This window comes from Protopterus annectens, chromosome 2.part0 (assembly GCF_019279795.1).
Source record: "Protopterus annectens isolate FY-2018-M chromosome 2.part0, PAN1.0, whole genome shotgun sequence".
NCBI lineage: Eukaryota > Metazoa > Chordata > Ceratodontiformes > Protopteridae > Protopterus > Protopterus annectens.
Window position 1 is genome coordinate 852,477,520 of NC_056728.1, and position 19,705 is coordinate 852,497,224.

Below are 19,705 nucleotides of genomic sequence, written 5' to 3' on the forward strand. Positions count from 1 at the left end.
TAATGTCACTATAGCACCTTGCAAGCCACACACATACTCACAGCAGGATAATCACTGCCCATACCCCACAACCTCTTACAGGAACACATCTGGACCAAGTAATAAAATATGTGGAGCAAAGGCCCAAAACCAGTGACACATTACAAATAATGTTACAACAAACGCAGACAGTTCAGAGAGTAATATGGTCTGCATTTTGTGGGATGTTTGGAAGGGTATGAAGTCTGAAACTTGAATGTTTGTCACTATATTCTGACTTGAGCCCAGAGTGATTTGCCAGAAAAAGCTGTGCATGAGATATTGACCAAAATATGAGGCAGAAATGTGGACAACCTGCAAATATTGTACACATGAGAGGTCTGACACCACCATATTTGAATAGTTAAGAGCCTAGACATAGCAACAGTGAATGACTTACAGGGATGCCCCACAGACGCCATGTGAAATGTACAAACAGTAGGCAGAAAGGTGTAACAACACATGCAATGGTAACTATGGAGTCCTGAAAGTATTCACCACTTGCATGGCAGAATAAGTGCAGTAATACATATGCTCATGCTAACCTACACTCACAACTGCAGCATACCAGACAATTTAATGGGTGTACTCCACTGATATGTACCATTCCATGAGGCAGATAACAGATGAACCTGAAAGTCTCTGGGGCCTGCTCAGCAGCATACTCAAATACCCTAATAGATGTCAAGGCCCACACCATGGTCAGACCACACTGCATGCTGTAACACCCTAGCAGATATAGCAAGCATTCCAAGGTGTGAATGTACATGGAAAATAGGAAAGCTACAGCAGCACACTACAGTCAGGACACCTAGCAGGCATACAAGTAGTGACTGTAAAGGGCAAATATTGAAGCCTTAGCAACAAAGTGCAAGCAAAAGTGAAAGGAAAGCACACACACACACATTAACAGTAGTAGTAGTTGTAGGTGTCAGTGTACATACACAGTTAGTACAGGAAACTGGAGAAATGAATGGAGGAATGTTAATCTACAACACAGCTGGAAATATGAGAGAGATACCAACCTTTACACTCACAGAACACTGTCCACAGCATAACAGCATGGTCCCTGCCCTTAAAATCTGAAAGGGCTACGCCTATCTTACATACCTTTTTATAGAACTGTTCTGAAATTACAGTGAGAACTGCAATCAGTACACAACTGGCTGCATGCAATTAGCAAATGCTGGCTAACAATTGGTGCAGAGACCATCACATGGGCATATGCAGATACCTACAAAAGTATGCTGTACTCCCAGTCCACACATGCAATACTTTCATTGCACCCTGAGTAGGACGTGAGAGACAGACAGACAGACAGACAGACAGAGAGAGAGAGAGAGAGAGACAGAGACAGAGAAAATTGAAATTAAGCAGACACAAACAAAACTGTTCAGCAACAGCCACCTGAAAGCTGACAACTGGGAAGTGGAGCAGCAGGACAGATAACCAGATGGCAACACAAGCAGCCGTGACAAACACAGGTAATGTAAAGTAATACTATAAAGGTCTACATACTGTGAACCCTCCATATGTGTCATTGGTCTGTATCCATATGTATATGAAGATGTGTAAAGGGCAGGGGACATACAGCAACTATCAGTGACGACTGTACATACATTTGTATGTGAGAGCATATATGTGCACATATCAATGTAGGTTGACTGTAGGTTGTAGTGCAATGTACAAAGTAGGTTTCACAGTTATGTATGTTTAGCAGTATGTTAGTGTGTGTATACAGTATGGTAGACAAACATGTTGATATACCTGTCTATCATATGGATACGTATGTATGTCAACATATGTATGTATGTATATATATATATATATATATATATATATATATATATATATATATATATATATATATATGATATGCATATATGTATACATACATAGAGAGAGATTTAGGAATACATAGACAGATGTAGATAGAATATGTACAAACATATATATGTAATGCACACATACAGATATAGATATATGTAGATACATATACATAGACAGACTGATCTGACTATCTACAGGTATGACTGTATATGACGACCTCAACACACCCTGTCCCACCCCCTCTGTCACTCTCACCCCCTCTGTGCCCCCCTCCACATCTATAGCAATATATGTACATCAATATATATATGTGTATATGTATACAGACATATATATATATATATATATATATATATATATATATATATATATATATATATATATATATACATATAGATATATATATATACATATATATATATATATATATATATATATATATATATATATATAGAGAGAGAGAGAGAGATGTATATAAATTCTGAGTGAGGCACATGTGTACAGATGTATTGCAACAGGTGCCTGGTGACAAAGGCATGGAGTGAACACCAGTGTCAAAACCAGAGTACCATACCACATTTCAAATCACCTACACCAGTAGCCACCAGATATGTGATTGGCTGCCCACCACTGCATGTATCAAGGGTGAACAGGGTCATAAATGTGTACAATAGTGGCCCCAATGATATTCACAGTGGCACACTATTCCTGGAATACCTGCACATGGTATGTGTCAACAGACATGGTGTGTCAGCTATGGACATGTAGGTCGGTGTACCCCTCCACACCACATAATGGATGCCATGGTATGGACCTCACATGACAGCTACAGATATGGAGAAGGACACAGTGACATGTACAACACTGTGACAATGCACTCAAACACATTACCAATGCACAGTGACTGACAACACCACAGAGTACACATATACTACCCACATAGAGGTTACCACTCCCGGATTTACATACGTAAGTCACACCCATGACAGATGTCCAACAACCATAGTAACACCTCACACCATCCACAACCTAAATGACTGCTGTGTGTCTTCCATGCCACTGCAATAGAGAGCACATGTGGAGGTAACAGTTCCTACCTACAGATAAGACATACCCTGCAATAAACCACACAGTGTTAGGAAGCAAGCCTCCCCATGAGTACATGTCACACATACCCCTGCTGAATGTTAGTCAGATAGGTAATATGCCATATGAGTCACCCTGTGTAACTGTGTGACAGCAGCAGGTACCATCACACCACATGTGTCACAATGGTCAGGGTAGCAGAACAGTATGCTGCTGTAGTCCCAGGGGCAATAGTATATTGTATAGTATTGTATTGTAATGTATTGTGTTGTATTGTATTGGTATGTTGAGGTGCCTCCTTTGTGGAGTGGAACCACTGCTGCTGGGCGCCAGTGTACAGGTACATATCCTGTAGTCAGGCTAGTGTTACATAGCACTTCTATATGTGTGTTTAGCTCCTGTCAGAGTTTATGTAGCATGCAACTGGGGATACCATCAGGTCCCATTCATGTTGTGTATTCTGCTTTCCTGAGGGTGGCTCTCACCTGGACATCTGTGATGACAGGGAGGTTACAGTCAGCTGGGATAACTATGTCTTATTCTGGGGGAGAGGGCGGGGTGACACCTGCACTGAACCCGTCTGCCACAATGTTGTCAATATCTGTGGTGTCATTGAAATATTTGTTGTTGTGTACTAACTATGGGCATAGAGGATGGATTCCGACCAGGTTGCTAACATAACTGAAGAAGGCCTTCTGGTTATCTGTAGTGTCCCTATTGATTTCCCTCTCAAAGTTGCCCATGGATGTTTGTATGATGGAAAATAGATCCTTACTAGTGTTGCTCAGACATGCCCTCCCTTTATGGAATTATGCTCTGTCTTGCAGTAGCTTCCATCTTCTGTAATACAATCTGTCTATGGCTGGGCTCCACCAGACAGGATGCTGTCCCTTTGTGGAGAGTGTCTTGGTCATATATGGGATTGCATGATCCATGCATTCTCAGAGATGTCTGTAGAAAGCAATTGTGTAGGGGTCAGCATTGTGGGTTGTATCTGCCACTGGCCCAGTGGGCTGAAAGGATACCATGTCACTGTTACAAAGTATAAAGTTTGCATCTGTAATGTTATTCACTATAGTCGTTTGTGCTGGTGGTGGAGGTGGGATATTTATATCCAGGGCAATTAGTGTGTGGTCAGCTCACAGTAGTTGATGATGTAGGCCATACAGTACCTAGATACAAACCCCCAGAGTGAGGAGGTGCTCTTGACCTGAATCAGTGTTCTGACTGCTGGGGTTTGGTAGTATGTCATATGGAGTGTGCCAGGTACTGTTGCACAGTTGCTGGCTAAGCACTGATACCTGGCCATTTACATGTGTATCCACCAATAGACAGACAGATGCTATATATGTGAGATATGTTGTATCATAACAGTCGAGTAGCATGTGTAGTATGTGTGCCAAATTCTGCTGACATATATTGCTGATATCAGGGTATTTTCTTTTTCAGGTACATGGCTCACCCGCGGAATCCCACTTACTCCACAGCTGAGGATGAGGAGATACACCAGAGCCTGGTGCGAGATTATGCAATACTCTTTTCCCGCACCAGCCAGAATCAGCAGGAGAGGGCAGCACTGTGGCAAGACCTGGTCCATCGGGTAAATGACATAGCCATGCATAATAGGATATATGAGCAGGTACGACATCACTGCAGTGATTTAATCAGAAATGCCCATCAGCGTGCGTCAGATATCCACAGGCAACAGGTCGCCACAGGTGGTGGGGTGGCTACACATCCCCCACTCACCAGACTGGAGGGACTACTCATGAGTGTAGTGGCTCCAGTCTGCCAGTAACAACAACAGCAGCAGACATGCATTATGATGGAGGCTGGAGCCACGCAGCAGCAAGACAGTGAACGTGCAGGTAATATGCCATATGTATAGTTGACTGTTGTGTACACTGGTAGTTAATGCATGTGTGAGGTGTGTCCTTGGTTTGTAGCTGTCACCATAGTATTTAATGTGCAAGTGTGATATCCTCAATATTAGCAGCTGACCTGTGAAAGGCAACTGTTGTACTACTGACCTGTATCTTACTCAGTAACAATGGCACAGTTGTGCCCACTGACATTAGTTTCTTCACATCTGCAGGTCCCTCCGGTGTAACAGCAATGCAGCCTATCCATGCTGGTGAGTGTGTATTAACAATTCCTGTAATAATCTTGATAGTAATAGTAATATTCGGCTCACTTAGTAGTGCTCTTTGTATGCATGTAGGTGTGTCTGTGTCTGTGTGTTGATATCACGCATACTGAGTACTGTACAATTGTGTGAAACTGTGTGCATGTGTGCATGTGTGCACCTGTGCATGTGTGCATGTGCGCATGTGTGCATGTGCGCATGTGTGCATGTGCGCATGTGCATGTGTGCATGTGTGCATGTGTGCACCTGTGCATGTGCGCATGTGTGCATGTGCACATGTGTGCATGTGCGCATGTGCATATGTGCATGTGTGCATGTGTGCATGTGCGCATGTGTGCATGTGTGCATGTGTGCATGTGTGCACCTGTGCATGTGTGCATGTGCGCACGTGTGCATGTTTGCATGTGAGCATGTGTGCACCTGTGCATGTGCGCATGTGTGCATGTGTGCATGTGTGCATCACTGGTAATGTGTAGACATTGTAAACTGTGTTTCCTGTTTCCCTCCCACAGGTTCTGGTGCTGCTCTGGTGTCATGTAGCAGGGAACCTGAATCAGGTGCCATGGGTACTGATAATGATGACATCTGTGTAATGGCACAGGAAGGTATGCCAGGGTCCGCCATTGGTCAGCTGATTGACAGTACACAGCTGTCGACCCCATCAATGCGCACAGTTATCCTGCCAATACACCCTTTGTCACCAATGTCCCTAGGCGATGGACAGCATACAGTGGGCATTGACCAGGGTAATGTGGTATCTGTGGCACATGCCTCCCCACACAGCAGCCATGGGCATGGCTCAGAGATGGTACCACACAGACAGATGTCCAGGGGTTCTCGTGGGAGCATCCGTGGGCGTACTGCCCCTGTCAGACGTGCCCACAGAGGTCTTACAACCTCAGCTATGTTTCAGGCTGTCATACAGGCACAGTCATGTATGGAACGGTACACCAGACAGGGTCCGATGGAGCTGACAGCATGTCGCACAGCCATGACTGACAGTATGCGTGACATTGCAGCTGCCATCCGTGATTTCACTGATGTCATAGACAGACGTTGTGGGGACATATTAGACTGATTCCACAACTACATGTCCATGAGCCAGGGTGATGGTGGGTGGTTGAGGCGTCGACATGGCCATATGCCAGCAACAGCAGCAGCTGGCAGTCGTTGCGGATGACAACAGGGCCACGGCCACCCCCGTAGTGCCAGCAGCAGCCCCAGCAATGCTGGGTCTGTGCTGTCATCAGACCACCCCAGGAGACCACGTGCACGTGGCTCTGGCCAGGCCCAACAGGGATCTGTGTCCAGTCAATGAACACCTGCTTCTGATGACAGTATCCAGTCTGGGTTGGTAACGGATACAGTCCGTAGCACCCCTGCAAGGCACAGGTACCGTGTCCATGGCCACAGACACTGATCTGTATGACCTGGCAGGTACAGTCTGTGGCTGTTCACAAACACCAGTATATGGCAGCCATGAGGTGGAACTGTGTGCATACATACACACATGCAAATTGACAACACCTAGGGTTACCGCATACACGCACACACTGCATCAACATTGCCCCGCCTTCTACTGCTGTCCCTCACCAACACACATACACATACCTGTCAATCGGTGGTATCGGTGGCTGACTCAGGCATACCAAGTTCACACCCTGTGCATATGATGAAACTGTGCCACCTCCTGCAATCTGTAACAACTGTGCAGGTACAGGTTAACATGCTGCTGATGCACAGTGTGACCACATAGATGTGTAGTAATAGTATCATGTTGTTAACAGTACTGTGTGCTGAATTAATTGTGGGTATATCACAGCATGCCTGATGCAGTAAGGGTGTGATTGTCATGTACTGTTGTCTACACCCATGGTAAGTACCATAGTGTATCATCTGCACATGTTGGCATACTGGTAGTAATGATGTCAACAGAAGACTACATACATAGGTAGCACAGGGGATAAGGTAATGAATGTAGTAATACGCAATGATGGACATGTAAACTGCAAGTGGCATGTTGCCCACACTGGACTCTGCAATGCGGATGTTTGAGGATGTTGATATGTGTGCAGTACTACACGACTGGTACAGGACACACAGGAGCACCCTAGCACTGCAAGCTCACATCTCATACCATGCTAGACAGCCCCAACACACAAAACTAACTGTCACAGGAGGGAGAGTCCCCATATATGTCAGGGATACTGTGGTGGCAGGCCAGGTAGCATACATGCTACTAAGTATGGAACCACTGAGTGAAGGCTCAGTGTCTGTTATTTGACATGTGTATTACTGCAGGTATGAGAACATGGGTTTCCATCCAGTTATTGTACATCCTGACAGTACATGGTTTGTACACTTGTGTGCGCTGAGACTGGACCCTAGCCATCTGACCCATGTTTTTCCATGTACATGTGCATAGTGCCTGCATATTTGCAGTGTTACCTACTGGAAGTGGTACAGCTTGTTTGTTGTACAATGGACTACATGCAGCCCTGTTTACTGTAGCTTTGTTTGCATGCATGTTTGATTGCAATTACCCTGGAATACTGATCACACCTGCAATGCATAGTCATAGAGCTTCTGTGGACTCCTAGTGCATCTGCATAGCTTACTATATGTATGTCCATGTCTCACTTGACAGAATGTCACTGTTTGTCCTGTTCACATGTACATTGCCTGTGACACAGTGCATATGACTTACCTGGCATGTGTCTACGTGAGCAGTCATATATGCTACTGCTAACTAATCACAGGCACTACACCTTCACATATTCATCTTCTGTTGAACCACCTGCTTCGCTAGGGATGGCCTGCACCTGTCACCCCTGGGCTTTCAGATATTGGCAAAGGCTCTTGCTACTCCCATAGTGCCTATGTTAGGCAAGGCTCAAATGACAAACTCACCTTCATAGGTATCAAAAGGGATAAGAAACTAAGAGTAATGCTACCCAACGCCAGAAGTCTAAACCTCAAGATGCATGCACCCGAAACTCTCCTTGGCATGGAGAACATCGATATCTGTGCAGTAACAGATGCCTGGTTCAGGGCTACTGAGAGCACACCAGCACTACCAGGTTTAACCTCATACCATGCTTTTTAGCCCCAAAACTTGGAACGAACCACAATTGGAGGGGGAGTATTGATATTCATCAAAGATACCCACACCTCCAGGTTGGTGGCAAAGCACCAAGCATTAGAGACTATCCATGTGCAACTAACAATGGGTGAAACTGCCTTCCAGGTTATAGCCTGCTACAGACCACCCTCCCAAACCCAAGAAGTGCACTCGGCCATCCTGTGAACAGTGAAAATATAAAGGTCTCTCCAAACACCATTATATTGGGCGACGTCAACTACCCAAACATGGACTGGGAGCATGACTCTAGCTCCAACACCCTAGGCCAAAGATTCCTAGAATATATGAGCTCAAATGCTATGGAACAACTTGTTACCACTCCCACAAGAAGGGGAAACATACTGGACCTGATCATCATCAACATGGGGACTCTATGCTCCAGACCAGAAGTGTATCCCTCACTGGTAAGATTGGACCATAAACTAATCTCACTGGATATTCACATCCCAACCGCACCCCCTGCCCAGAACACCACAGTGAACAACTTCTCTAAAGCAAATTCACACTCCTCAAAACTGAGGTGGAAACCTTCAAAGCCCCCGGGCCTCTGGAAACTACAGACCAGACCGCAGATTCCTCTATAAACGCATTCTATGGACGTCTTCAGGAATGCATGGATCATGTGATCCCGAATAAAACCAAGACCCAATCTTCCAAAGGCAGACGTCCTGTCTGGTGGACCCCAGCCATAAACAAACTACACAATAGAAGGAGGAAGCTACCAAATGATACAGCAAATTCACAAATAGGGAAGGCATCACTGATCAGTATTAGCAAATAACTACAGGCACTCATAAGATTGTCTAAGGCCAGCTTTGACAGAAATTGCACAGGACACTAAGGATAATCACAAGGCTTTCTTTAGTTATGTTAGGAACCTGGGTGGTAATTCCCAGATATGCTCAGAGGTAGTCCAAAATGTCAATAGAAACACCAACCCCACAGACATTGCCAACATTCTAGCTGACAGGTTCAGTGCAAACTTCTCACCCCCCTCCACACTGAAAGGGCAAATATGTATCCCAGCAGAGTGCTGCCCCCCTGACATCTCAGATGCTCAGGTAAGAGCCGCCCTCTCCAAAGCAATACACACTGCATCAATGGGACGAGACAGTGTCCCGGGCTGTGTCCTACATGACCACCAAGACGTGCTACTACCAAACATAAACCTACTGTTCAATCCCAGCCTTACTACAGGATATGTGTCCAAAGTGTGGTGTACAGCAACAGTGGTCCCTCTACAGAAAGGTGGTGCCTCAATGGATCCTGGACACTATCACCCCATAAGCCACACTAGCTTGGTCTGCAGAGCTATGGAAAAGATCATCATGGACCACATAGATATAGATATTGCGGACGTACAGACACTGGTTCATACCCAGTTTGGCTTTGTTAAGGGCAGATCCTGCCTCTCATACCTGGTTGATTTCTTTGAAACAGTCACCAAGGCCATTGACGAGGGGAAGGTGGTTCACACAGCCTACCTGGACCTCGCAAAAGCCTTCAAAACAATACCCCACTCAGGCATTCTAGAAAAGCTCACCAGCTTAAATATAAGCCCCTATGTCACTAGATGGATTGCACACTGGCTCAAGGACAGAACCCACATGGTTAGAATTGCTGGAGCCATGCCAGACTCCAAACCAGTTACGAGTTGTGTCCCACAAGGCTCAGTCCTGGGACCTCTCTTGTTTGGTATATATTTATCGGAGGTACAGGCCAACACGGAAGGACTGTGGCTGACCAAATATGCAGATGACTGCAAACTGGCTACCATAATCGACTCTCCAGCCGACACAAGCATCTTCTAAAGGGGCATCATAGAAACAGACAACTTGTGCCAGAGCCATGGCCTCCAGCTGAATGCAAAAGTGTGTATAGTCATCCCCTTTGGCAAAAACAAAGTGCCCACAAAGTACCACATAGGTGGTACTCCATTATGTACAGAAGAAGTAATTAGGGACCTGGGGACCCAAGTTGATAGCAATCTCTCATTTGACAACCACGTGGCCAAAGTGATTAGAAAGACATTGTATATAGCCCATCCCATCATGAAGGGATTCACATCTACATCAGGGGAGGACATCGTGCCTCTTTACTCATCCCTCATCAGGCCCATAATTGAGTACAATCCCCCTGTCGGGATGTACCTTACCAGACACCTGCAGCAACTGGAAAGCCCCCACAAATACCTCACCAAGGGGATCAAAGGGGTCAAACAGATGCCATATGCTGACCGGTTAAATAAACCCCAGCTCTACTCAATGGCATACCGCCTGTTCAGAGGCGATCTGTGCCTAATGTATAACACCATGTTGAACCCGGAATTAATGGGCATGCTGCACCTGAGAATAACCAAATCCCATCGGGATTAACGCTTGAGAGACCTGAGCCTCAGCACTGAAATAAATAGGACATGCTGGAGGGACAGATTCATAACCCAGAGGCTCACTTCACTCTGGAATAAAATCCCAGTCCAGGTTAGGAAGAGTCCCTCATTGACTCTCTTCAAGAGGAATCTTGATGAGTGGATGGGACATTGTAGGTTTACCCCGGGTATCACTTCTGTGTCACTGTTAGACAGAGGCACAGTATACTAACCTCGGAAAAGGGCATGGCAAGATATATTTACATTGGATGGCGACAGCCAAACACATTCTGGCTAGGTTCTTAAATGCCCTAGGGCAGATTGCCTAGTATGACGCTATGAACCTATGTACCTTGTTCCCCATTAGCCCTATGTGCTGTTAATCACCATAGTAATCACAATACTATGGTAGCATGTTCAAAGGTCAGTTGTCAGTCACCTCTATGCTACAGTTGTAGAATATGTGGGTCATGTGGCAATGTCACACCTGCCACATGTACACAGTCAACCCCCTCCCCTACACATGGATGTACAACACATGTATGAGATGGAACCACATAGCCAAATTGGGGACTAAGCACTCTGAACCCAGTACTGGCATAACCTGTCAGGTGGCATGCAATACTACAGTGACTACGATACCAGTCTGATGTAGACCTACACTGACAGCAATACAAGCACGTGAACACACTGGGCCATTTGTGGAGCCTTAGAATAGCATCCTGCCTGAGCGGCACACACCTCTGCAGCTGGCACACAGGCATACGTTATGCCTGAACACATCACACATAACACATAGCACACAAATCCTGTGTGCCAGTCACAGCCTGTACGGCTAGACAACACACCTGCCACAGTTGTGTTAGCTACCTTTATTGTCCGGTACAGTATGGTCACGCTCACCAGGCTGGACAAGGTGAAGGTCACAGTGATATGCCTGTGGGGCACTATGGTCCACCACATAACACAAGCCTACAGGTCAGTCAGAGGCATGGACACATATGACTCAGTCATTGTCCATGCCGCATACCTTCTCCTGCTGTACTTGTAGGGTGCTGACATTATCAGTGTTTAGAAAGGGGAATGTGCATCCTGTAGTCTGTTTTCCTAGTTGCCAAAAGGGACATTTCCCTCACACACACTAACCCCCCTCAGCAAAGCACACACACTTGCAGGATTCAAACCCCTATCTAACTATGTTATGACACTCAAAAACGAACGCATTAGCGGAGCATGCTATTCGCATTACTGGGAGGTCTTTCTTCTCTTGTTGTACTTATAGGGCACTGACATCATCAGTGTTTAGAAAGGGGAATGTGCATCCTGTAGTCTGTTCTCCAAGTTGCCAAAAGGGACATTTCCCTCACACACACTAACCCCCTCAGTCAAGTACACACACTTGCAGGATTCAAGCCTCTACCTAACTATGTTATGACACTCGAGCCTGATGCCTTAGCCAAGCATGCTATTCGCATTACTGGGAGGTTTTCATTCTCTTGCTGTACTTATAGGGTGCTGACATCATCAGTGTTTAAAAAGGGGAATGTGCATCCTGTAGTCTATTCTCCTAGTTGCCAAAAGGGACATTTCCCTCACACACACACTACCCCCCTCAGCAAAACACACACACTTGCCATATTCAAACCCCTACCTAATTATGCTATGACACTCAAGACAGACACATTAGCAGAGCACGCTATTCACATTACTGGAAAGTTTTGCTTCTCTTGCTGTACTTATAGGGTGCTGACATCATCAGTGTTTAGAAAGGGGAATGTGCATCCTGTAGTCTGTTCTCCTAGTTGCCAAAAGGGACATTTCCCTCACACACACTAACCCCCCTCAGCCAAACACTCACACTTGCCATTTGTAGGATTCAAACCCCTATCTAATTATGTTATGACACTCAAAATGGATGCATGAACAGAGCGTGCTATTCGCATTACTGGGAGGCTTTCTTTCTCTTGCTGTACTTATAGGGTGCTGACATCATCAGTGTTTAGAAAGGGGAATGTGCATCCTGTAGTCTATTCTCCTAGTTGCCAAAAGGGACATTTCTCTCATATACAATTGCACACACACTACTCTCTTCAGCCAAATACACACACTTGCCATTTGCAGTATTCATACTCCTGCCTCACTATGTTATTACACTCAAGATGGACTCATTAGCAGAGCACGCCATTCACATTACTGGGAGGTTTCTCTTCTCTTGCTGTACTTATAGGGTGCTGACATCATCAGTATTTAGAAAGGGGAATGTGCATCCTGTAGTCTGTTCTTCTAGTTGCCAAAAGGGACATTTCCCTCACACACACTTACCATTTGTAGGATTCAAACCCCTATCTAACTATGTTGTGACACTTGAGATGGATGCATTAGCTGAGCACGCTATTCACATTACTGGGAAGCTTTTCTTCTCTTGCTGTACTTATAGGGTGCTGACATCATCAGTGTTTAGAAAGGGGAATGTGCATCCTGTAGTCTGTTCTCCTAGTTGCCAAAAGGTACATTTCCCTCACACACACTAAATCCCCTGAGCCAAACACACACACTTGCCATTGGCAGGATGCAAACCGCTATCTAACGACACTCCAGACGGATGCATTAGCAGAGCGCGCTATTCCCATTACTGGGAGGTTTCTCTTCTCTTGCTGTACTTATAGGGTGCTGACATCATCAGTGTTTAGAAAGGGGAATGTGCATCCTGTAGTCTGTCCTCCTAGTTGCCAAAAGGGACATTTCCCTCACACACACTAACCCCCCTTTCAGCCAAAAACACACACTTGCCATTTGCAGGATTCAAGCCCCTGTCTGACACTCAAGACGGACATATTATCAGAGCACGCTATTCACATTATTGGGAGGTTTCCCTTCTCTTGCTGTACTTATAGAGTGCTGACATCATCAGTGTTTAGAAAGGGGAATGTGCATCCTGTAGTCTGTTCTCCTAGTTGCCAAAATGGACGTTTTCCTCACACACAATTGCACACACACTAACTCCCCTCCGCCAAACACACACACTTGTAGGATTCAAACCCTTACCTAATTATGTTATGACAAACGCATTAGCGGTGTGAGCTATTCGCATTACTAAAAGGTTTCTCTTCTCCTGCTATACTTATAGAGTGCTGACATCATCAGTGTTTAGAAAGGGGAATGTGCATCCTGTAGTCTGTTCTCCTAGTTGCCAAAAGGGACATTTCCCTCACACACAATTACCCCCCTTAGACAAACACACACACTTGCAGGATTCAAATTCCTACCTAACTATGTTATGACACTTGAGACAAATGCATTAGTAAAGCACGCTATTTGCATTACTGGGAGGTTTCCCTTCTCCTGCTATACTTATAGAGTGCTGACATCATCAGTGTTTAGAAAGGGGAATGTGCATCCTGTAGTCTGTTCTCCTAGTTGCCAAAAGGGACATTTCTCTCACACAAACTTACCCCCCTCAGCCAAACACACACACTTGCCATTTGCAGGATTCAAACCCCTACGTAACTATGTTATGACACTTTAGATGGACACATTAGTGGAGCATGCTATTCGCATTACTGGGAAGTTTTCTTTCTCCTGCTATACTTATAGAGTGCTGACATCATCTGTGTTTAGAAAGGGGAATGTGCATCCTGTAGTGTGTTTTCCCAGTTGCCAAAAGGGACATTTTTCTCCCACAGACTTGCACACACACCAACCCCACTCATGCAGACCCACACTGAGCATTTGCAGGATTCAAGCCCCTACCTAACTACGTTATGACACTTGAGATGGACACATTAGCGGAGCATGCTATACGCATTACTGGGAGGTTTCTTTTCTCCTGCTGTACTTATAGGGTGCTGACATCATCGGTGTTTAGAAAGGGGAATGTGCATCCTGTGGGGAGGCAGACGCCAAGCACACTCTGGCTAAGCAGTCATTCCGTAGGGCAAACAGCCTAGTGTTGACCTCTACACCCATATGTTTAATTGTCAAATGCACATTATTTGTTGCTGATAGACTGTTTGCACGTCTTTATTGCCATAGCATTCCCTGTATGTATGAACAACTTGTATATTTGTGGAAGATGTTTGCATATGGGAGGGATCCACTATATCACGTATGTCTCTGTAGTCATTTAACTGTGTGCACTGGGCAGACTGCTGTAATGTGGTTGGTTCCTGGAATAACACGTAAAAATACCAGATATGTGTGGCCAACTGCTAAACTGAGATTTGGCCTAAGTGTGTGAGCATGCCCAGTTCAGCCTTCCCATGGCATGTTGTCTGACATATGTCTCATTTATCGAAGTGTGTGAGCATGCCCAGTGTGAGCATTCCATATGTTGAACTCTGCAACCCACCACATTTGTGGATGAATGTGAACTTCAACAAATATCTCCCGTTTATGGTTGTGTGTTGTGTGTCATGTTGTGTAGTTACTGTACAACTGCTTTGTGTGTGAACACAACAGGATTATACTGTGCCTGCAGGGTTTGCATGGGATACTTTGCATACAGTTGTCAACATCCTTTCACACTGACCTAACACTGTAGTACTGTATAGTGTACTGGTTCAGTACTTTGACTGTGGTGGACAGTATCCTGGGCTTTAGTGCTATCACTGCTTTACATTTCCATAGTGAGCACAACAGCCTGGTTAGGGGCCAGTTGTATACATCTGACCATGTTGCATTATGTTCAGATATGAACTACTTAAACCAGGCTTGTCCAACATTGGTAGTGTATTCCACAACATAGGTGTACATTTGCAAACACTAGCGATGTGCCCTAGTCCATTTCTAATGCTAGTCAGAGAGTGTGTTTGTCCTTCGACACACATTGTAAGTGGAGTTTGCCATGACATATGTCATGGTTAGTATATTGTGCCTCTGTCTACCTGTGACATGAAAGTGATACCCAGGATAAAGCTACTATCTCCCATCCACTCATCAAGATTCCTATTGAGGAAAATCGATAAGTGACTCTATGGGTAGCCTGTACTGGGAGTTTACTCATGGGTGGGGTTGGCTTCTGTGTTATGGATCATGCAGTACAGCTTGTCCTATGTAAGTCAGTGCTGGGGTTCAGGTCTCTCATGTGCATAGCTCACTGCCATTCAGATTGTACAAGGTGCAGCATGTTTATTGATACCAGCAACACAGGCAACACATGGCATCTGTGCAAGCTCTTTGATACTCCTGGTGAGGTACTGTTGGGGACTTAGTTGATGGAGGTGTCTGCTGAGGTACATCCCACAGGGGCTATTGTAGTCAGTTGTAACACTGATGAAGGATGACTGCAGATCCATAATGACCTCCCTTATCTAGATCTGACAACCTTCATGATTAGGTGGGTATATGGTATGTTTCTGTAAACACTACAGCACATGTTTGTCCAATGCAGGATATCTATCACCTTGTGTCCCCAGGTCTCTCATTACATGTTAAGTACATAATGGGTTAACACCTATGTGGTAATTGGTGGGCACTTACTGTATATCCATGGGGGTGGACTATACACTTTTCTGCAATTAGCTTGCTGACATGGCTATGGCACCAGTTGTCTGTTTCTATGTGGCCCTTTTGTGGGATGCTTGTGTCAGCTGGTGGATCATATATGGTGAGCAGCTTGTAGTCCTCTGCAAACATGTTCAGACACAGTCCTTCCATGTTGGCCTGTACCTATGGGACATATATACCAGACGAGGGAGATCCCAGGACCAAGCCTTGTGGGATGCCAGTTATATCTGGTTTGTAGTCTAACATGGCTGCAGCATGTCTGACCATGTCTGTTCTGTCCTTGGTCTGGTTTGCAACCCCTCTACTGACATAGGGGTTTATATTTAAGCTGGTGAGCTTATCTATAATGAAAACATAGGGTATTGTATAGAAGCCTTTGCAAGGTCCAGCTACGCTGTGTGGACCACATTGCCCTCATCAATGACCTTAATGACTGTTTCAATTGAGTCAAACATGTTTAGGGGCAGGATCTGCACTTAAGAAAGCCACACTGGGTAGGGTCCGGTGTCAGTAGGTCCCCAATATCTTTATGTCTGCGGTACATGCTGATCCTTTCCATAGCTGTGCAGACCGAGCTTCTCAGGATTCTGGGGTGGTAGTTTTTAGTATCCATTCAGGCAACACCTTTGTTGAGAAGGACCACTGTTGTTGTACACTGCTCTTTGGGTACATATCCTGTGGTAAGGCTGACATTGAGCAGTAGTGTGATTTGGCATTCCATTCATCTTGGAGTCCATGTTGGACTCAGCCCAGGACACCATCTCATACCATTGCTGCTGTGTGTTTTGCTTTGTAGATGATGGCTGTTACCTCAGCATCTGCAATGTCAGGGGGCCAGCAGTCTGCTGGGATAGATATTTTGCATTCTGGGGGGTTGCACTGCACCTGTCAGTATGTATGTTGGCAATATGTGTGTGTGTTTGGTATGTTGTTTGTGATATTTGTGTGATTCAGAGCATATTTGTGAATTCCCAACACGGTTCCTACCATCAGTTGTGAAAGCCTCGGGATTATCCTTAGTGTCCTGTACAATTTGTATCTTCATAGGTTCATACTAGGCTATCCACCCTAGGGCATTTGTTAGCCTAGCCAGAGTGTGTGTGGCTTTTGCCATCCCTTGCTATGTGAATATTATGGCCATTTATGATTTGCTTTGCTGTGCCTCTGTCTGGACATGATACAGTGAAGACCCCCAGTGTAACTCTACAATCATCCATCCACTTGGCAAGATTCCTGTTGAAGAGTGTCAGGGAGGGGCTCTGGCTAACATGGAGTGGGATTCTGGTCCAGGGTGTGGGGAGCCTCTGGATTATGTATCTGTCCCTCCAGCACATCCTATTTCATTATTTGTTGAGGTTGACATATCTCACTCTCACAGCTCCGATGGCTTTGAGTTTTCTGGGGTGGAGCATGTCCATTACTCCTGTGTTGGGCATGGCCTTGTACAACAGACATGCAATGCCTCTGTGTAGGCAGTATGTGACTGCATTCAGCTGGGGTGTCTACAGCCAGGCAGCATATGACATATATTTGAGACCCTTTATCCTCTTGGTGAGGTACCTTTGAGGTCTTTCTAACTGCTGCAGGTGTCAGGTAAGGTACATCCCATATGAGGCATTGTACTAGATTATGGATGTGATAAGAGAACAGTATAGGGGCACAATGACCTCTGTTGACGTAGATGTGAATCCTTTCATGATACGTGTCCAATGTAGACAGTCTTCCTAGCCACATTGGCAATGTGAGTGTCACATAACAGGTTACTGTCCACTTGTGTCCCTAGGTCCCTGATTACTCCTTCCATACATAATGGTTTACCACCTATGTGGTAATTTGTGGTACCTTGTTTGGTATTTGGTGGGACATTCATACTGTCCAGTGTCTTCAGGACGGCTGGGTGGGATTCCTGTGTGTAAGAGTGTGGTCTGTAGCATGCTACAGACTGTACAGCAGTCTTGCCTACAGTTAGTTGCACATGGGTGGACTCCAATGCCTTGTGCATTGTCAGTTACCTGGACATATGGGTGTCTGTGCTGAATATGGATACTCACCCTCCTTTTATGTTTTGTTCCAGGTTTTGGGGCCATGACACATGATATGTGGTATAACCTGGTAGTGCTGGTGTGCTGTCAGGAGGCTTGCAGCAGGTTTCTGTCACTGCACAGACATTGATGTTCTCCATACTGGGGATGGCCTCAGGAGCATGCATATTGGGGTTTACACATCTGGCATTGGTCAGCATTACCCTTATGTTTCTTTCCACTTATGTTTTCTAGGGTGGTGGGTTAGTCTTTTCAGCCTTGCCTACAAAAGGCTCTGTGGAGGTGGCAAAGGCCTTATCCAATATCCAGACACCCAGGGTAATAGGTGCAAGCCATCCCAGGAACAGCTGTGTGGCTTGTCAAGCATGACATCCCAAGCAGACAGACATTGGATCCCCTTGGAATGACACCAGTAAGTGTGCCACTTGCTATGACTGATCATTCCGTGTTTGTACTGTGGCATTATTCTTGGTAAGGGTAGGATGCTGCAAATGGTGAGTGTCATACCGGCCTGGACTACATAATCAGAGAGCTCATCTATGTCTCTTTTCATGTAGTCTAGGGAGGTACATCTCAGGTCATTCACACCAGCATGGACTATGACTGCATCATATTTCTACTTGCTTTGGGGTGACCTGCACACTTGTGTTATGTGGCGTATTGTGGCAGCCTACAGGCAGCTTACTGTACCCTTTCCCTTGTTCAGTCTGGTGTGCGGGACAGCAGTGTGTCTCGCTATGGAGTCACCTATTACAACTGTATCAGGCATGTTGTTTCTCCTTCTGGCCAGTGACTGTTTGGCACACCAGCTTTGTGTACTATGTGTTGCATGTGCTATGTTTGGAAGTTGTTTGATTAGGTGTCTGCTTTAGAGGCCTCTGTTGGTGTGCTGTGTTTGTAATTTGTGCCTCCGGGAATGTTTTTCTGTGTTTATGTCTTTGGTTTGCAGTTGTGATAGGTCTATGTGGGACTGTGTTTGTGGTGTGTGTGGTTACCTTCTCCTCCTGACTAGTTTTGGGAGTACTGAGTTGAGGGAGCTCAGCCTCCAGTTTGGATAGATGGTTGCATCTCTCACATATATTTGTATTTCTTGGGGAGTTGGGGTTGTCTGTGTACTTGGGGCAGGTGTAACATTGCCTCAGGATTCACAGATTCAACTTGTTGTGGCTGGCCTTAGTGGATTGTATGTGTGGACATATTTTATTGCCATACTACTGATCAGTGATTACTTCATTGTTTATGTTTGCTCTATCATGTAGTAGCTTCCTCATTCTCTTGCATGGTTTGGTTACGGCTGGTGTCCACCATGCCAGATGCCTGCGTGTACGGCATTGTGTCTTGTTTTAATTTAGGATTGCATAATCCAAGCATTCCTGGCAGTGTTCATCGAATGGCTGTATTACAGGTTCTGAGGTGTGGCGATATTTTGCACCTGCACAGGACCTTTAATGGATTCCACATCAGTTTGGAGGAGTGCAAATATTGCTTTACACATGTTTTCCACTGTGGTTTTCTGGCCAGGGACTGAGGTCAGGATTTGTATATCCAGTGTGATTACTCTATGGTCT

General features: G+C 45.4%; 1 long non-coding RNA gene across 1 annotated transcript in view; it reads right to left on the minus strand.

Moving 5' to 3' along the window:
• The window catches only part of LOC122793258, a 450,552-nt gene that overhangs the window by 388,072 nt on the left and 42,775 nt on the right, over positions 1 to 19,705 (minus strand). The gene's annotated exons all lie outside the window — the stretch shown is intronic.